General features: G+C 42.0%; 1 non-coding gene across 1 annotated transcript; it reads left to right on the plus strand.

The window, feature by feature from the left end:
* The first annotated feature begins 4,883 nt into the window (after positions 1 to 4,883).
* On the plus strand, positions 4,884 to 4,987 carry LOC123460428. Its single transcript, XR_006636992.1, has one exon. It is a non-coding gene; the product is annotated as a U6 spliceosomal RNA (small nuclear RNA).
* The last annotated feature ends 11,816 nt before the right edge of the window (positions 4,988 to 16,803 follow it).

The following is a 16,803-nucleotide window of genomic DNA, read 5'->3' on the forward strand; positions in this document are numbered from 1 at the left end:
CTGCCTGAGGCCAGGCTCGAGAAGTAGCCTGAAGCCAGACAGCTCAATTGGGAGCGAGCCTGAGGTAGCAAACCCCCCCTCCCCAGGGGAAGTGGAAAGGGGTGGGATTCCTTACCATCCCAGGACTGTTGCAACCAACCTGGGTTATGGGTCTTTCCTTTCTCACAGCCAGGGGCACCGGCGTCCTTAGGTGGGGAGTATTATATACTTCGCAGCCAAATGATGTGTGTGTTGTATCTGGCATTGCTATTTCATTGTCTCTTACACGGTGTACTGTGACTTAGAAACAACAACAAAATCTGGAATGGGAACCCCCGCTAGGGAGCCTAACCTCTGTCTTTTTTTTTTCTTTTCATCTATAACAGAGTTGTAACAAAGTCTGTGAAGGGACTGTTGGGAAGACCAATGGGCATGACTAAAAACTGCTAACTCTCATTTTTACCAGTAGTTTACCCATAGTTCCAGGCACTGGTAAGCATTGGAATTCTGTAGTGAGCAAAAATTGACCATTCTTGTCCTGGTGTTTATAGTCTATGGGGCAGAAACATGTTAATCAAAAGTATGGAACCTGCCCGGAGTGGTGGCGCACGCCTTTAATCCCAGCACTGGGGAGGCAGAGGTAGGAGGATCACGTGAGTTCTAGTCCACCCTGAGACTACATAGTTAATTCCAGGGAAGCCTGGGCCAGGTTGAAAGCCTACCTTAAAAAAAAAAAAAAAAGTATCAAACCCATAGTTCAAGGCACTGGTAAGCGTTGGAATTCTGTAGTGAGCAAAAATTGACCATTCTTGGCCTAATGTTTGTGAAGCAGAAATATGTTAATCAAAAGTATCACACAAGGGAGTGTGTGTGTGGGGGGGGATTACCATAGTTTGTTGTCTATAATTATGAAAATTGCAGAATAAAAAATACTTTTAAAGGCTGGAGGGAATGGCTGAACGGTTGAGGCGTTTGCCCCTGAAGCCAAAGGTCCCAGGTTCAATTCCCCAGGACCCACATTAGCCAGACGCACAAGGGGGCGCATGCATCTGGAGTTCATCTGCAGTGGCTGGAGGCCCTGGTACGCCCATTCTTTCTCTCTCTCTCTCCCTCTTTCTCTGTCAAGTAAATAAACACAAATAAATAAATAAAATATTTTTTAAAAAAATATCACACAATGGGCTCCTGGAGAGATGGCTTAGTGGTTAAGGCCCTTGCCTGTGAAGCCTAAGGACCCAGGTTCAATTCCCCAGTACCCATGTAAGCCAGATGCACAAGGTGGAGGTCATTTACAGAGTCTAGAGGCCCTGAAGCACTCATTCTCTCCCACTCTCTAGTAAATAAATAAAATATTCAAAAACATATCACACAAATCATGTCAAATTAAAGATTGAGGGTTAATGAAATTGGCAGGGAGGTCAGGGAAGAATGACTTGGGCTCTTAGGGAGGAATTAACTAACCAGCAAAAGGTAGGAAGTACATCCCAAAAGCAAGAGTTAACTTCAGGCCATCCTAGCAAGGATGTACGCTTGCCTGGTCCTTTGTTCCAAGAGCTGTTCATAGAAAAGAACTCTGGGATTCTGGTGTCTGGAGCCTTTCATTCATGTAACAACAATTTCACTTCTATAACTGAACCTCTGGTGAGCCCACACCAATAAAACCAAATGAGAAATTCTAGAACGAGCCCATAGGTAATATTTGATAAAGTCTATATTCTTCAGTACTTAGCAAGTATGAGTGAGTCTGCTGTTCCCCTCTGGGAGGCATGTAGGTTTCACTTAATGGAAAATTTATTGAATTCTGAGAGTTGGAGGTGAGCCCTGGAATGTGCACAATTGAAGACGGCCCACCAAACCAAGAGCTGTCTGAAATGTTTGAATAATGGGATCTTCAGATGGAATGGACTTTTGTCCTACTTAAAAAAAAAAAAAATTCTGATAACAAATGGCTCTTCCTGTCCAAAGGTGGAACAATTGAGTTTGTGTGCCTCTCCAATGCAAGGAATCCGATTCCAAGGCTTTGTGACTCAAGAGTACACAGAACTCCCAAGAGTAAGACTTTGACCTGAACCTCCCTCTCTTGTGTTCCCCATTTCTTTTTTTTTTTTTAATTTATTTATTTGAGAGCGACAGACACAGAGAGAAAGACAGATAGAGGGAGAGAGAGAGAATGGGCGCGCCAGGGCTTCCAGCCTCTGCAAACGAACTCCAGACGCGTGCGCCCACTTGTGCATCTGGCTAACGTGGGACCTGGGGAACCGAGCCTCGAACCGGGGTCCTTAGGCTTCACAGGCAAGGGCTTAACCGCTAAGCCATCTCTCCAGCCCTTGTGTTCCCCATTTCTACCGTAGTACCACTATGATGCAGCTAGTCTTCCAGGCTTGAAAATTGAGAGTCCCTTCTAGACTCTTCTCTACTCCTCCTCCTTCTCTGGTGGTTTCCAAGTCCTAGATCCCCTTTGCTAAATGCCTGTTTCTCTCTCTCTCTCTCTCTCTCTCTCTGTGTGTGTGTGTGTGTGTGTGTGTGTGTGTGTGTAGCTCCCAGGTGTGAGTGCACATGTGTGTATGTGCATTTGGAGGCCAGAGATTAATAATGGATGCCTTCCCCAATCGCTCTCCGCCTTATGTACTGGGCAGAGTTTCTCATTTCAAGCCAGGTCTCACTGATTTTGACCAGTCCCGCTAGCCAGCTTGCCCCAGCATTCTGTCTCTGCCTCCTGAGCCCCAGCATTCAGGTGCACAGCAGGCAGGCCCTGCGTTTACATGAGTGTTCGGGAGCTGAACTCGCCCTCACACTTGCACAGCAAGTTCCTTATCCACGAAGCCATCTCCCCAGGGACCCTCCCAATACTTAACCTTATCCCTTCTAATTACAATGACTTTCCAGGGAAGTGACACCCTTTGTTATTTTTTAAAATATTTTTTTTATTTATTTGAGAGAGAGAATGGGCACACCAGGGCCTCCAGCCACTGTAAACGAGCTCCAGATGCATGTGCCCTCTTGCGCATCTGGCTTACATGGCTACTGGAGAATCGAACCAGGATCCTTTGGCTTTGCAGCAAATGCCTTAAGTGCTAAGCTATCTCTCCAGCCCTGTTAATTTTTTTTAATTAATTTCATTTATTGTACTCATTTGAGAGAGAGAGAGAGAGAGGAAGAGGTCGATAGAGAATGGGCGCACCAGAGCCTTCAGCCACTGCAAATGAACTCCAAGACACATGTACCACCTTGTGCATCTGGCTTACACGGGTCCTGGGGAATTGAACCTGGGTCCTTTGGCTTCAGAGGCAAATGCTTTACCCACTAAGCCATCTCTCCAGCCCCCAGTGACTCTTTTAAGAGTTGTTGCCCAAACACTGCCATGTTCTCCCCTACAGGCTTCCTGCCTGAAGCCCCACTCCACTCTCTTCACCCCCCCCAACATAACTGTTGGCCAATGTGTATCAGCAGAGTCCACCAAAGAGAAAGAAACCATCAAGTAATTTTAATATGGATGATTTACTAGAAAGTTTTTTTCTTTTTTCTTTTTTTTTTTTTTTTTTTGGTTTTCTGGGGGTAGGGTCTCACTCTAGCCCAGGCTGACCTCTGGGATTCACTATGTAATCTCAGGGTGGCCTTGAACTCACAGTGATCCTCCCACCTCTGCCTCCTGAGTTCTGGGATTAAAGGCCTGTGCCACCAGGCCTGACTCAATATAAAGCATTTTTGATAATAATGGGATTGGAGCAATGGAAGATTGGCAATCAAGACACAAGACAAGCTCTAAAGCATACGGGGCAGCCTTTAGATAGATTAGCCCAGGAAGAGACCTCTCCCAGAGCTTGTTGTCTAGGGTGTAGCTACAGTTCCCTAGAGGTCAGAGGAACTGCTGAGGTACCAGGCAGTTCCTCTCTCTGGGGTGCCAAAGAACCTACTTACAAGAAGGTGACTCACTTCTAAGGTTCCCTGGAGAGGTGCCAGGGCAGCTTTCCTATGATGAACTTCCTGAGGTCATTAACTATAAAAAGAAAGAGTTGATTTGGGCCTCACAATTCAAGTGGTTCCAAGGCAAAATCTAGTGGCCCTATTATTCAGGGCCTCTGCCAACAGCAACACGCCATGAGGGAAACATGGGGGAGACCAAATCACTCACCTCATGAGCCAGAAGCAGAAAGGGAAGAATCCAAAAATCACAGAATCCTGTGGGAAGTGGTGGTGGGGGTGGGGGGTGACACACTCCTAAAACCTTAAGATTCTCCCAACAAGTCCCGCCCCTCAGAATTCCCGACATCTTTCAGTAATGCCCCCCCCCCAGACAAAGCCTTACATTGCACATGCTTTGTGGGACCACAGCACACCAGGAAACTGCTACCTGTGGGCACCCTGATCAGGCACCACAACAGTAAGGCGCTCAGGAGACAGCGTAATGCAGGAATACCTGATGGAGAAGCCAGGGGCTATAGACGAGATCCAACCCTGGAGAAGCTGCAGATCCCTAGAAGGCAAGTGACGCATACCTAAGCCTTCAAGAGAAAGGGCCACCTCCTCCCTGCCCTCCCAGGGCCCTGTATTGACAACGCTTAACATAATGACAGCTGGCCCATAAGCCCCAAATATCTGAGCCCTAAAATATCTGAGCTTTTATTGGATTAATGATAGTCCCAGGATCATAGAATTAGCCAAAGATATGCCCAGGTCCAGAATCCTGGTTTGCCTAACAATCAAGAATAGTTTTTTTTTTTTTTTTTGCCGGGCGTGGTGGCACACGCCTTTAATCCCAGCACTTGGGAGGCAGAGGTAGGAGGATCGCCATGAGTTCGAGGCCACCCTGAGACTACATAGTGAATTCCAAGTCAGCCTGGGCTAGAGTGAGACCCTACCTCAAAAAAAAGAAAAAAAAAGAGTATATTTTTTTGTGCTCGCTTTGGCAGCACATATACTAAAATTGGAAAATTGGAACAATACAGAGAAGATAAGCGTGCCCCTGCGCAAGGATGACAAGCAAATTTGTGAAGCGTTCCATATTTTTGCGTTTGTATGGTTAAAAAAAAGACTAGTTTTTTTTTGTTTGTTTGTACGTTTTCCCTAAAGACACACCTGCCCTTGGGATGACAGGGTACACTGCACTATGAAGGGTTAGCAGTCATGGGTTTTGTGTTGGAAAAAAAATATAAAAATCAGGATGACACCAAGTATGATGAAGAGTGATAATGAAAGCAGGAGACAAGCATTTACCGGAAAACCCTTGTCTGTATATTCAAGTCTGAATCAGAAATGCTACAATTAAACCAGAGTAGGGAAGACACACAACAGGATGAAAATGGTATGAAGTATTTTGATATTCCATCCAAAGGATAAAGTACTTCACTTGTGTACTTTAAAAAGGCAAAGGCTAAGCCGGGCGTGGTGGCGCACGCCTTTAATCCCAGCACTGGGGAGGCAGAGGTAGGAGGATCGCCGTGAGTTCGAGGCCACCTTAAGACTACATAGTGAATTTCAGGTCTGCCTGAGCTACAGTGTGACCCTACCTCAAAATAAATAAATAAATAAACAAAAAGACAAAGGCTGTGAGGTTAGAGAGATGGCTCAGCAGTTAAGGGGCTTACCTGCAAAACCTAATGACCAGAGTTCTATTCCCCGGTACCCACATAAAGCCACATGCATAAGGTGGCACATGAGTATGGAGTTCATTTGCAGTGGCCGGAGGCCTGGTGTGCCCATTCTTTCCCCTCCATCCCTCCCTCCTCCTCCCCACTCTGTGTGTGTGTGTGTGTGTGTGTGTGTGTGTGTGTATCAAATAAGCAAATAAATAAAAATCTTTTTAAAAAGACATAAAGTGACCCCAAATGTGTATACTAGATACCAAAATAAGTGGACCACATAGCACTTTAGGGAGCATGCAGCAATTTATAAACAAATCATGTATCCCTGAGATTGTGGCCCATGAAGTGAATATACAGGAGACCTTTAAAATATAGGCTTGAATAAGTACAGAAATTGGAAGAGGTATCTGTTCAATTGTTAAATTATAGCCATGTGGAGCTTATAACCTCCAAGAAGTGGCACCAGCATGATATATATGCAAGTTTGGCAAATAGAGTCAAAACGTATTACTCAGAACAAGGGCAAGGGCACGTGGGACCGCTCTTAGCAATATTGCATCCAAACGCTAACTTGCCTTGCCAATAGATTTGGCTTAAGATAGAAAAGCCTCGTTGAAATAAACTGGAAAAATAAAAAGATGAGACAAATTGTGGAGGTCTTGGATGTCAGATAGGACATTATTTTGATGAGAAAAAAAAAAAAATGAAGCTACCTAAAAGGTTTTTGAGAGGGATATGAGTAAAGAAATTTTATCTGGAAAAACTAAGCCTTCATTTTGTGGCATTGAGAAAAATGTAATATATTAGAACCTACCTGCCCAAAGATTCTGGTAAGTTCTGAAGCAATGAGTGTGCGGAGGCTACTTTAAGCCTGCCTTATTCTGAGCATCCTCCATGTTTAACAGTTGTGTCAAATGCAGTTAAAGAGGACTCAAAAAAAGGACAAAAATTAGGACATTCTTTAACAAGAAATTTTTGTTCTACTTTAAGATGCTAAAAATTAATTTTTCAGTGTGCAAACGGGATTATTCAGGATATTTTAGTGAGTTATGAGAACAAAAGAGCATAATATTCAAATTTTAGATTATCATAGAGAAAATCCTTGATGTTTAATTGCCTTATTCAAGGAGGAAAATCTAGAGTGTGGGAAGAAATGAAAATAAACCAAAGTCTTGATTCAGTTCCAACCTAAACTGTTATCTTGCGGCATTAACGTTTTTGTACCTCACTTCTCTTTGTTGCACATTAAAGATATTAAACTATGTTATAAATTAAACTTCCTCATTGTGGTTATTAAAGGTGTTCATTTTTATTTCCCTAAATGAAAAAAAAATTCAAATCTATCAGAGACTTAAACGTAGAATAAAAGAAAAAGATGAACCAAAAATGGTCATAGTGTATTATGCAAGGCAACTGAAAGAAGAAAAGAAGTGTGTCTTGGATGACTTTGTGGGGAAAGCAATTCTACAATAGGTAACCAGTGGATAGGAATGAGCATGGCTGAACATTTTTGTTGTGCGAGAGGAAGAATCAATGCACCAGGGCCTCCAGCCACTACAGTCAAACTCCAGACACGTGTGCTGCCTTGCACACTTGTGTCACCTTGTGCATCTGGCTTATGTGGGATCTGGAGAGTCAAACATGTATCCTTAGGCTTCACAGGCAAGCACCTTAACCACTAAGCCATCTCCCCAGCCCATGGCTCAACATTTTTATAATCAGATTTGGAAGTCATCAGCAGAGAGTTCTGGTTAAGGTCACAAAAGTGGCTTTTATCTCCCAGCTAGAATATGGTAGGTTAAAGGAGCTCAAGGCTTCCACTGTAACAAGTTTAAAAAAATCTTGAAAAGATATTCTTAAAAACATTGTAGCCCAAAGCTGGGCGTGGTGATGCACACCTTTAATCCCAGCACTCGGGAGACAGAGGTAGGAGGATTGCCGTGAGTTCAAGGCCACCCTGAGACTACATAGTGAATTCCAGGTCAATCTGGGCTAGAGAGAGACCCTGCCTTGAAAAACCAACAAAAAAGGTGAACTTGATCTACAGAGATGGCTTAGCAGTTAAGGCACTTGCCTGAAAAGCCAAAGGACCAGGTTCAACTCCCCAGGACCCACGTTAGCACACATATCTGGAGCTCATTTGCAGTAGCTGGAAGCCCTGGAGCACCCATTCTCTCTCTCTCTTTCTCTCTACTTGCCTATTTCTTTATCTCACTCAAGTAAACAAATAAAAACAAAATATTAAAAAAAATTTTAAAGAGGGGAACTTACCTCATGGAGCCTCAGAATCTAATGGGTAAAACAAATATCAGATGACTGTCAAATAAATGTCAGTTTATTAAAACACACACACACACACACACACATTACCAGGCATGGTGTCTCACACCTTTAATCCCATCACTTGGGAGACAGAGGTAGGAGGATTGCCATGAGTTCAAGGCCATCCTGAGACTACATAGTGAATTCCAGATCAGCCTGAGCTAGGGTGAGACCCTACCTTGAAAAACCAAAAAAAAAAAAAAAAAACAAAAAAAAACAAAAAAAGTATGACAATGTGTCCACAATTAAGAAGAAAATATATACAACAAAAGAAAACCACAGGCAGATTCAGCTATTAAAATCACTAGATATTGAATGTATATTTCCAAAGAACAAAGATATATTCACTGATGAAAAATGGAGAACTCTAGCACAGAAGTTGTATCTATAAGAAATCACATATTATGGAACACAAAATATATCTAGGGCTGGAGAGATGGCTTACCAGTTAAGGAGCATGCCTGCAAAGCCTAAGGACCCAGATTTGATTCTCCAGGTCCCACATAAGCCAGGTGTATATGGTGGCGCATGCATCTGGAGGCCCTGGCATTCCCATTCTCTACCTGCTTCTCTCTCTCTCTCCCTGTCTCGCTCCATCTCAAATAAATGAAATTTACTTAATGTTTTTTAAATATCATATCTAAAACTAAGAATTCATTGAGTAGGTTTAACAGCAGCCTACACAGTTGAATACATGAATAGCAAACTCTCCCTCTTTCTCTTAAAAATATTTTATTACTTATTTGACAGAGAAAGAGGAGATAGAGAGAGAAAGAATGGGCGTGCCAGGGCCTCAAACCACTGCAAACAAACTCCAGATCCGTGTGAATCTGGCACCCCCCTCCCCTTATGAATCTGTCTAACGAGGGTCCTGGGAAATCGAACCTCAGTCCTTTGGCTTTGCAGGCAAATGCCTTTCCCGCTAAGCCATCCCTTCAGCCCTCACTCTACCTCTTAAATAAATAAAAATGTTTGAAAAATCAAAATCAAGAGAAGAAGAAGAAAAAAAAAAACAATGTTTGAGGGAGGGCAGAGGGCTAGGGAGAGCTCAGTGGATAAAGTTCTCCACCACTCCAGCCCGAGTTACCCAAGCCCAATCTCCAAGCCCCATGTAAAAAACTGGACACCACGGCAGGCCTCTGCAAGCCCAGCGTGCTGACTGCAAGATGGGAAGCAAAGACAGGAGAATTTCCCAGAAGCTTTTGGAGAGCCAGCAAAAAAAACAAAACCAAACAAAAAACAGCAAAGCAAGATCCAGATAGAGAGAGAGAGTGAAATACTGACTCAAAAGAGGTGAATGGCTGTAGAGATGTCTTAGCAGTTAAGGCACTTGCCTGTGAAGCCTAAGGATGCAGGTTCAAGTTCCCAGAACCCATTTAAGCACATGGTGGCGCATGTGTCCTGGAGTTCATTTGCAATGGCTAGAGGCCCTGGTGTGCCCATTTCTCTCCCTTCCCCTCTCTTCCTCCCTCCCTCCTCTGTGTCACACACACACACACACACACACACACACACACACACACACACATATATATTTTTTATTTTATTTTTTTCTTTTTCGAGGTAAGGTCTCACTCTAGCTCAGGCTGACCTGGAAATTACTCTGTAGTCTCAGGGTGGCCTCGAACTCATGGCAATCCTCTACCTCTGCCTCCCTAATGCTGGGATTAAAGGTGTGCGCCACCACACCCGGCCATAAAAAAAATATGTTTTAAAGAGGTAGAAAAGTGAGGACTGACCAGAAAGTTGTCCTCTGACTTTTACATGCATACAGTGTCAAGCGTGTGCCTATACTCTCACATACATGAGAACACGCACACACAGGAGGGCAGACTGTGACTTACCTGATGGAAGATGTGGTGGCAAGGATGACATTTTTTGGAGAATGTAATGGGGTAAATGTCATAGTCTGATTTCTCGGGTCTGACTTCTCAAGACAAGATCCAAGAGCATGTGCAATGGAAGGGAGAATATGCTCTAAGAGACACTGAGGTTGGGAAAAGGAGGACCATGTCCATTTGCTCACTTAGGAAGCAGCTGCATCTTCTGAGAACAGTGAGGAGAGTAGTCAGATGGGAAGCAGGCCAGAGATTAACTAAGAAACAGAAAGTGAGGCTGGAGGGATGGCTTAATGGTTAAGGCACTTGCCTGCAAAGCCTGAGGACCCATGTTCAACTCTCCATGTCCCACGTAAGCCAGACGCACAAGGTGACACAAGCTCGCAAGGTCTCACAAGCGCACAAGGTGGTGCACAAGTCTAGAATTTGATTGCGGTGGCTGGAGGCCCTGGCATGCCAACTTTTTCCCTCTCTCTCTCTCAAAAAAAAAAAAAAAAAAAAAAAAAGAAAGAAAGAATAGTTCTTGGTTGGGGAACAACTGTTACCAGGGGAGAAGAGAAAGGACGGATCTAGGCAGAAGTGAATTAAAATTTCAGTGTACTGAAATGTGTGGCCTTACAGACATCATTTAACATTCTGTTATTGTTTTATAAAACATAAACAGAATGAGGCTTAAAGAAAAACCTAGGTCAAAATGTGATTACCAATTATAATAAGGCTAACTTTGCACAAATCTATTTGATAGAATAAGCATGAAGAACAAGTATATCCTATTTAATATGATAAGTAAGCCTATATCAAGAAAGCCTACTTAGGGCTGGAGAGATGGCTTAGAAGTTAAGGCATTTATTTGCCTGCAAAGCCAAAAGGCCCAGGTCCGATTCCCCAGGACCCACGTTAGCCAGATGCACAAGGGGGTGCACGCGTCTGGAGTTCATTTGCAGTGACTGGAGGCCCTGGTGTGCCCATTCTCTCTCTCTCTTTCTCTCTCTCCCTCTTTCTCTGTCAAATAACTAAATTAATTAAATTAAATATTTTAAAAAAGAAAGCCTATTTATACTGATTTTTTTCAAACTCATTCATCTTATCTCAATCTTAGAATCACTTGATCATCTCGAAATGTCTTCATGCTTTGGTGTTCATTATTCCAAAGGGTGATCAGAAACATGAAAAATTCTGCTTCAAGAAAGGAAATCCTGGCCAGGCATGGTGGCACATGCCTTTAATCCCAGCACTCAGGAGGCAGAGGTGGGAGGATCTCTGTGAGTTTGAGGCCAGCCTTAGACTACATAGTGAATTCCAGGTCATCCTGGGCTAGAGTGATACCCTACCTCAAAAAAATAAAAAATCTATTGGTCCACCAACCACAGCAAGCAACTTCAGTCTATAAACTAATGCAAAGTTGCATTACCCACTTGAGATCACTTGGGCTTCCCTATTTCTCTTTAATTCCGATTTCTTGAGATAATTATCAGATATTCTTTGGCCAATGCAATCATTTGTAAACTTCAGTTATTTATTTTTGCAATCAAAAGAAGTTTGTCTGCATTGCTAATGGTCTCCCACATTCTTTCAGGTTTCTTCTACTCAACACTGTAGTCAAGAAATAGAAATTAGAAGGTAGTTGTTCCCTCCACACCCAGCATTTTTACAGTTTACCTCATAATAAATGGTATTTCTACATTACATGACACCTCAGCTTTTATCAAAACTCTATTTCAATAATGAACAGGACCCCTTGTATAGCACACAATCCTAAAACATTGAAGAAAGCTTTTTAAAAACTTTTTATTGTATTTATTTATTTATTTATTTGAGAGAGAGAGAGAGAGAATGGACACATCAGGGCCTCTAGCAACTGCAAACGAATTCCAGATGCATGTGCCACCATGTTCATCTGGCTTACATGGGTTCTGGGGAATTGAACGTGGATCCTAAGGCTTCACAGGCAAGTACCTTAACTGCTAAGGCATCTCTCCAGCCCTGAACCAAGATTTAAGCAGAAGCACTTGACATTTGATTTTGGAGCAATTTCTGTAAACTTTTTAATCATAGTACACGCAGAAATGATTATGCAGCACATTGGGGTAAGTTTTTGGAGACATTGATGTCCTGTATGGGGCTCATGAACACAAATGCAGTATATTTTATTATGTAATTATGATTAAAACCAAAATGCAAAGTAATATGAAGATCTTAAATGTTCAACTTAAATAAAACTTTCAAGTAAACATTTAAAGGCATGTGTCACTATGTCTGGTGAACTTTTTCATATTAGGAATTTTCTAGGAACATGACTGTGAGATGTCTTTCTATTGGTCTTTTGTTTATTTCTATTTATTTATTTGAGGGTAACTGACAGAGAGAGAAAGAGGGGGACAGAGAGAGGGAAAAAGAGAAGGGGCACGCCAGGGCTTCCAGCCACTGCAAACAAACTCCAGATACATGTGCCATGTACCACCTTGTGCATCTGGCTTACATGGGTCCTGGGAAATTGAGCCTCGAACTGGGGTCCTTAGGCTTCATAGGCAAGTGCTTAATGGATAAGCCATCTCTCCAGCCCCTGTATTGGTCTTTTGTGAAGAGTACCACCAGTTAAGCTTCCACACTAGACTACTTCTAATCTGTTTTCTTTTAAATCCATTAATTTTGTTGGCAAAAATTATTGTATTTTCATGCATTTCTAATGATTTTTACTCTAGTGATTAAGAATGTCAGATTTTTGTGGGGTTTTTTTGGTTTGATTTTCAAGATGGGGTCTCACTCTAGCCCAGGCTGGCCTGGAATTCACTATGTAGTCTCAGGGTGTCCTTGAACTCACGGTGATCTTCCTATCTCTGCCTCCCAAGTGCTGTGATTAAAGACATGTGCCATCAAACCTGGTTTAAAATGTCAGGATTCCCCCCCCCTTTTTTTTTATGCAAGAGAGAGAGAGGGAGAGAGGGAGGGAGGGAGAGGCACACCCGGGGCCTCCAGCTACGGTAATCAAACTCCAGGTATGTGCGTACATGTGCTCCCTTGTGCGCATGTGTGACCTCGCATGCTTGGGTCACCTTGTGCGTCTTATGTGGGACCTAGAGAGTCGAACATGGGTCCTTAGGCTTTGCAGACAAGCACCTTCAGCAATAAGCCATCTCTCCAGCCCTTATTAATAAACTTCAAGTCAAAATTCACATCCACAGGTGAATGTGCATATGGCAGTATGTCTGGGGACAATCCACAGCTTTACGAGCATGTTGGGGTTCAGCACGTAAAGAGCAGACAGGATAGAAAAGCCCTCACTTCCTTTCACAGCTTTCTGCCAGCACAAAACCCGTGCTGGGCTGATATCTAGAACCTAGAAAATCTTGTCTTAATACATCATTATTTCCAATCCTTTATATTCAGTAGCTCACTTTGGTAATTCTTAATTTTATTTTATTTTTGGTAAGAACGGTTAACATTCTTCTAAGAATTTCCTCTTCAGGAACTCTAACTAGTGCTATTTACTAAACACTGTCACATGTGTGGATTCTGTTAAGGAAATCGTGTGACGCATTACACTTGGGGAGTGTCGCCAGTACATCTTCTAATAGCATTACTCTTGAGTGGCCTCTTTTTCCATTTACTTTGCTTGCTTTGGTCCCAAGCATGACACCATTTCCCTGACAGATTGTTAAAAGATGCGATTCTGAAATGGTGAGAGGAATTCTTAATTATGTGACTATTAATTAGATTCTTGACCTCCATCTGCTGCAAACTATTATTATCCAGTAGCTATGAATACTTTTTTTTTTTGAGGTAGGGTCTCACTCTAGCCCAGACTGACATGAAATTCACTATGTACTCTCAGGGTGGCCTCGAACGCACAGGGGATCCTCCTACCTCTGCCTCCTGAGTTTTGGGATCAAAGGCATGTGCGACCATGCCCAGCTTGTGAATACATCTTTAAGCAACTTTATAAAGCAATGATTTCAAAGAATGCTTTGGTAGTTTTCTGGAAGACTTTGAAGAGGCAAATATCCATGAGATCAAAGCTATTTTTGCAACAATGCTAATATTATTTGTCTCCGTCACTCTAAGAGTACATCATTAAAAAGTATTGAGCTAATAAAACTTGCTAATACTTAAATTAGTTTCTAAGTAGAATATCTAACAGCTACATGATTATGTACAAAGAAGATGAAAATTTAACTATCTTCTAATAAGCTAGACATCAAGAGATTTGATAAATAAAACAATACCACTCTTATCACAGGGTTTTTTTTTAAATAACCCTCCGGAAACTGTGGTTATTTTTTCATAATATGTAAATGATTTATTTTTAAATATGTATTTAAATATTTTTCCATCTTTAGTTTCTAAAATAATGAATACAGATAAACCTACATTAACAAAAGTTCTTGGTAGTTCTTTATAATTTAAAAAATGTAAAAAAAGTCTTGAGATCAAAACTTGTCAGAGCCACACTCAGAGAGGCAGTTTATCTGTATATTATTGGAGATTTTCTATTAAAGCCCTGGCATAATTTTCCTTGGCCCCATTTTCTTCCTTTGATAATTTTTCCATGTAAATAGTATATTGGGCTGGCTGAAAATGAGCAAGGCAAGCAAATACAAATTCAACATATTCCTTGTTATACTCCTAAATGACTCATATTTTGATTAGTGGATGTCTTATAAGTATGAAAAAATTACTGAACTACATAGAACGTATGAATATTTAAATTAGAACTTTTCTTTATAGTGGGAAATAGTGTATGTGTTTAAGGATAAGCATTGAAAGACAACAAGTTTATTTTCAAAGAAAATCAGATTGTCTCTCTTTAAAAAAAAAAAAACAACAATGGTGTGTGTGTGTGGATGCACATGTGCCATGTCACTTATGTGGAGGTCAGATGACAACTTTGGGTGTCAGTCCCTGCCTTCCACCTGTCTGGGACAGGGTCTTTTTGTTAATTGCTCTATGTTCATCAGGGTAGGTGGCCCACAGACTTCCCATCCGCCTGTCTCCAAGGCCTCTGATCGGCCGTTGGTGCACTGGGATGCCAGACATGTACTCAGATGTCCAGCTTTGATATGGATCCTGAGACTCCATGTTCCCATGTTCATGTGGTATAGCAAGTGCTTTTATCCACTGCTGAGCAATCTGCCCACATACTAGGTTGTCCTTTTCTTTTTTTCAATATTATTTATTCTTAGTTATTTATTTGACAAAGGAAAAGAGAGAGAGAGAGAATGGGTGCACCAGGGCCTCCAGCCACTGAAAACAAACTCCAGATGCATGCACCACTTTGTGCATCTGGCTAACATGGGTCCTGGGGAATCAAAACCAGGACCTTTGGCTTTGCAGGGCAAACGCCTTAACTGCCAAGCCATCCCTCCAGCCCTAGGTTGTCCATTCTTAAGAGTATTTTTTAAATAAATCACAATTTTTTTTTGACAGGTGATGGTGAAAACAATTATATACTTTTTTGGAAGAAAATATTGTAAAAGATAAGAGAAAGTTAGATTAAAGGAGAAATTCTTTGAAATGCAGGTACAAAAGTTATCACAATAATAAATTGCAATCAAAGCAATATCAAACTTTAATGGATGGTTTTATTGGAACAAATGATAGAAAGATCCCTCTATATCTGTCTGGTAGCATGTGTCATGCATAAAATCTTAAGCATGAAAACAATAAGTGCTCAATCTGGAAGTTTACTGGCTGTGCCAGTATCCAAATATAATTTCAACTGCTATGAGTTTATAAATGGTTATAAAATGCTTGTAAGTTTTGTGTCACTATAAAACATTTACAGCCATAAATCTCTCACAGTACACCTGTAATCCCATCTCCCATGATCACTGTAGAGAGCTCATTTTTGTTTATTTTTTATTTTTTGAGGCAAGCCCAACAGATAAGCCTTTTTTAAAAATTTTTTTGTTCATTTTTTATTTATTTATTTGAGAGCAACAGACATGGAGAGAAAGGCAGATAAAATGAGAGAGAGAGAGAGAGAATGGGCACGCCAGGGCTTCCAGCCTCTGCAAACGAACTCCAGACGCGTGCGCCCCCTTGTGCATCTGGCTAACGTGGGACCTGGGGAACCGAGCCTTGAACCAGGGTCCTTAGGCTTCACAGGCAAGCGCTTAACTGCTGAGCTAAAGGCAGAACAGGATTTAATGGTGAAATGTTTATTACAAATAATACCTGTGGCACTCAAGTTTTCCAGAACAGCACAGCACGGACTCAGGATGAACTCAGAGGCTGCATAGAATTTGAACAGATGCAAGAAAGGGGACACTTCAAGTGGTGACAAGTTCAGGAGGACAGTTAGGATGTTGTCAACAGTGGCTGAGGAAGCTTGGGAAATGTAATTCTTTGGAAAGTGGTCAGAGTAGACTGCACTGGCTAATCATAGAAAGTTTGTAGTTGAGAATAATACGTACAACTCATGGAGAGCCTTGATGGTCGGGGTCTGATGCTGTTTTGTAAGCACGGCTCTGCGATCTATGAAAGGCAATAGAGAAGACAGATCTGACCACCTTTGGGCAGGAGGGACTGGAGAGAAGACTAGAAATTTCACTTAGGAAGCTACACAATGGGTGTGAGGAGGGGATGAACCAGAGAGAGAGAGAGAGAGGTGGAAAAGGATGAACTAGAGATACATATTAAAGAAAATATCCATTTAGTGAGATTCAAGAGAATTGATGCCTATAGGGCTTTAGATCAAAGGTTTGAAAGAATGGTAGTATGGTATTCAGAAGAGTTTGAAGGCTGAGTGTAAGGTTTATCAGTAGAACACTTGTGTAGCATGCACGAGACCCTGGATTTCACACAGACAGACAGACAGACAGACAGACAGACACACACACACACACATACCCACACGCACACACAGGGTGGGGGGGGGAGAGGAGAGAGAACTTGAGAGGGAAACTTGATAAGCTTTCTTTTTTTTTTCTTTTTTGATAAGCTTTCTTCAAAAGAACAAAAGAAAAGACATAAGCTCAGAGCTGAAGACTTGTATGAAGATTGCTAGCCCTTGATTAGCATCCCAAACAAAGCCACTCTCCCCCAGCGCTGGGAGGCTCCCTGTGGTCATGTCTGTTGCTCTC

This window comes from Jaculus jaculus, chromosome 4 (assembly GCF_020740685.1).
Source record: "Jaculus jaculus isolate mJacJac1 chromosome 4, mJacJac1.mat.Y.cur, whole genome shotgun sequence".
Classification (NCBI taxonomy): Eukaryota; Metazoa; Chordata; class Mammalia; order Rodentia; family Dipodidae; genus Jaculus; species Jaculus jaculus.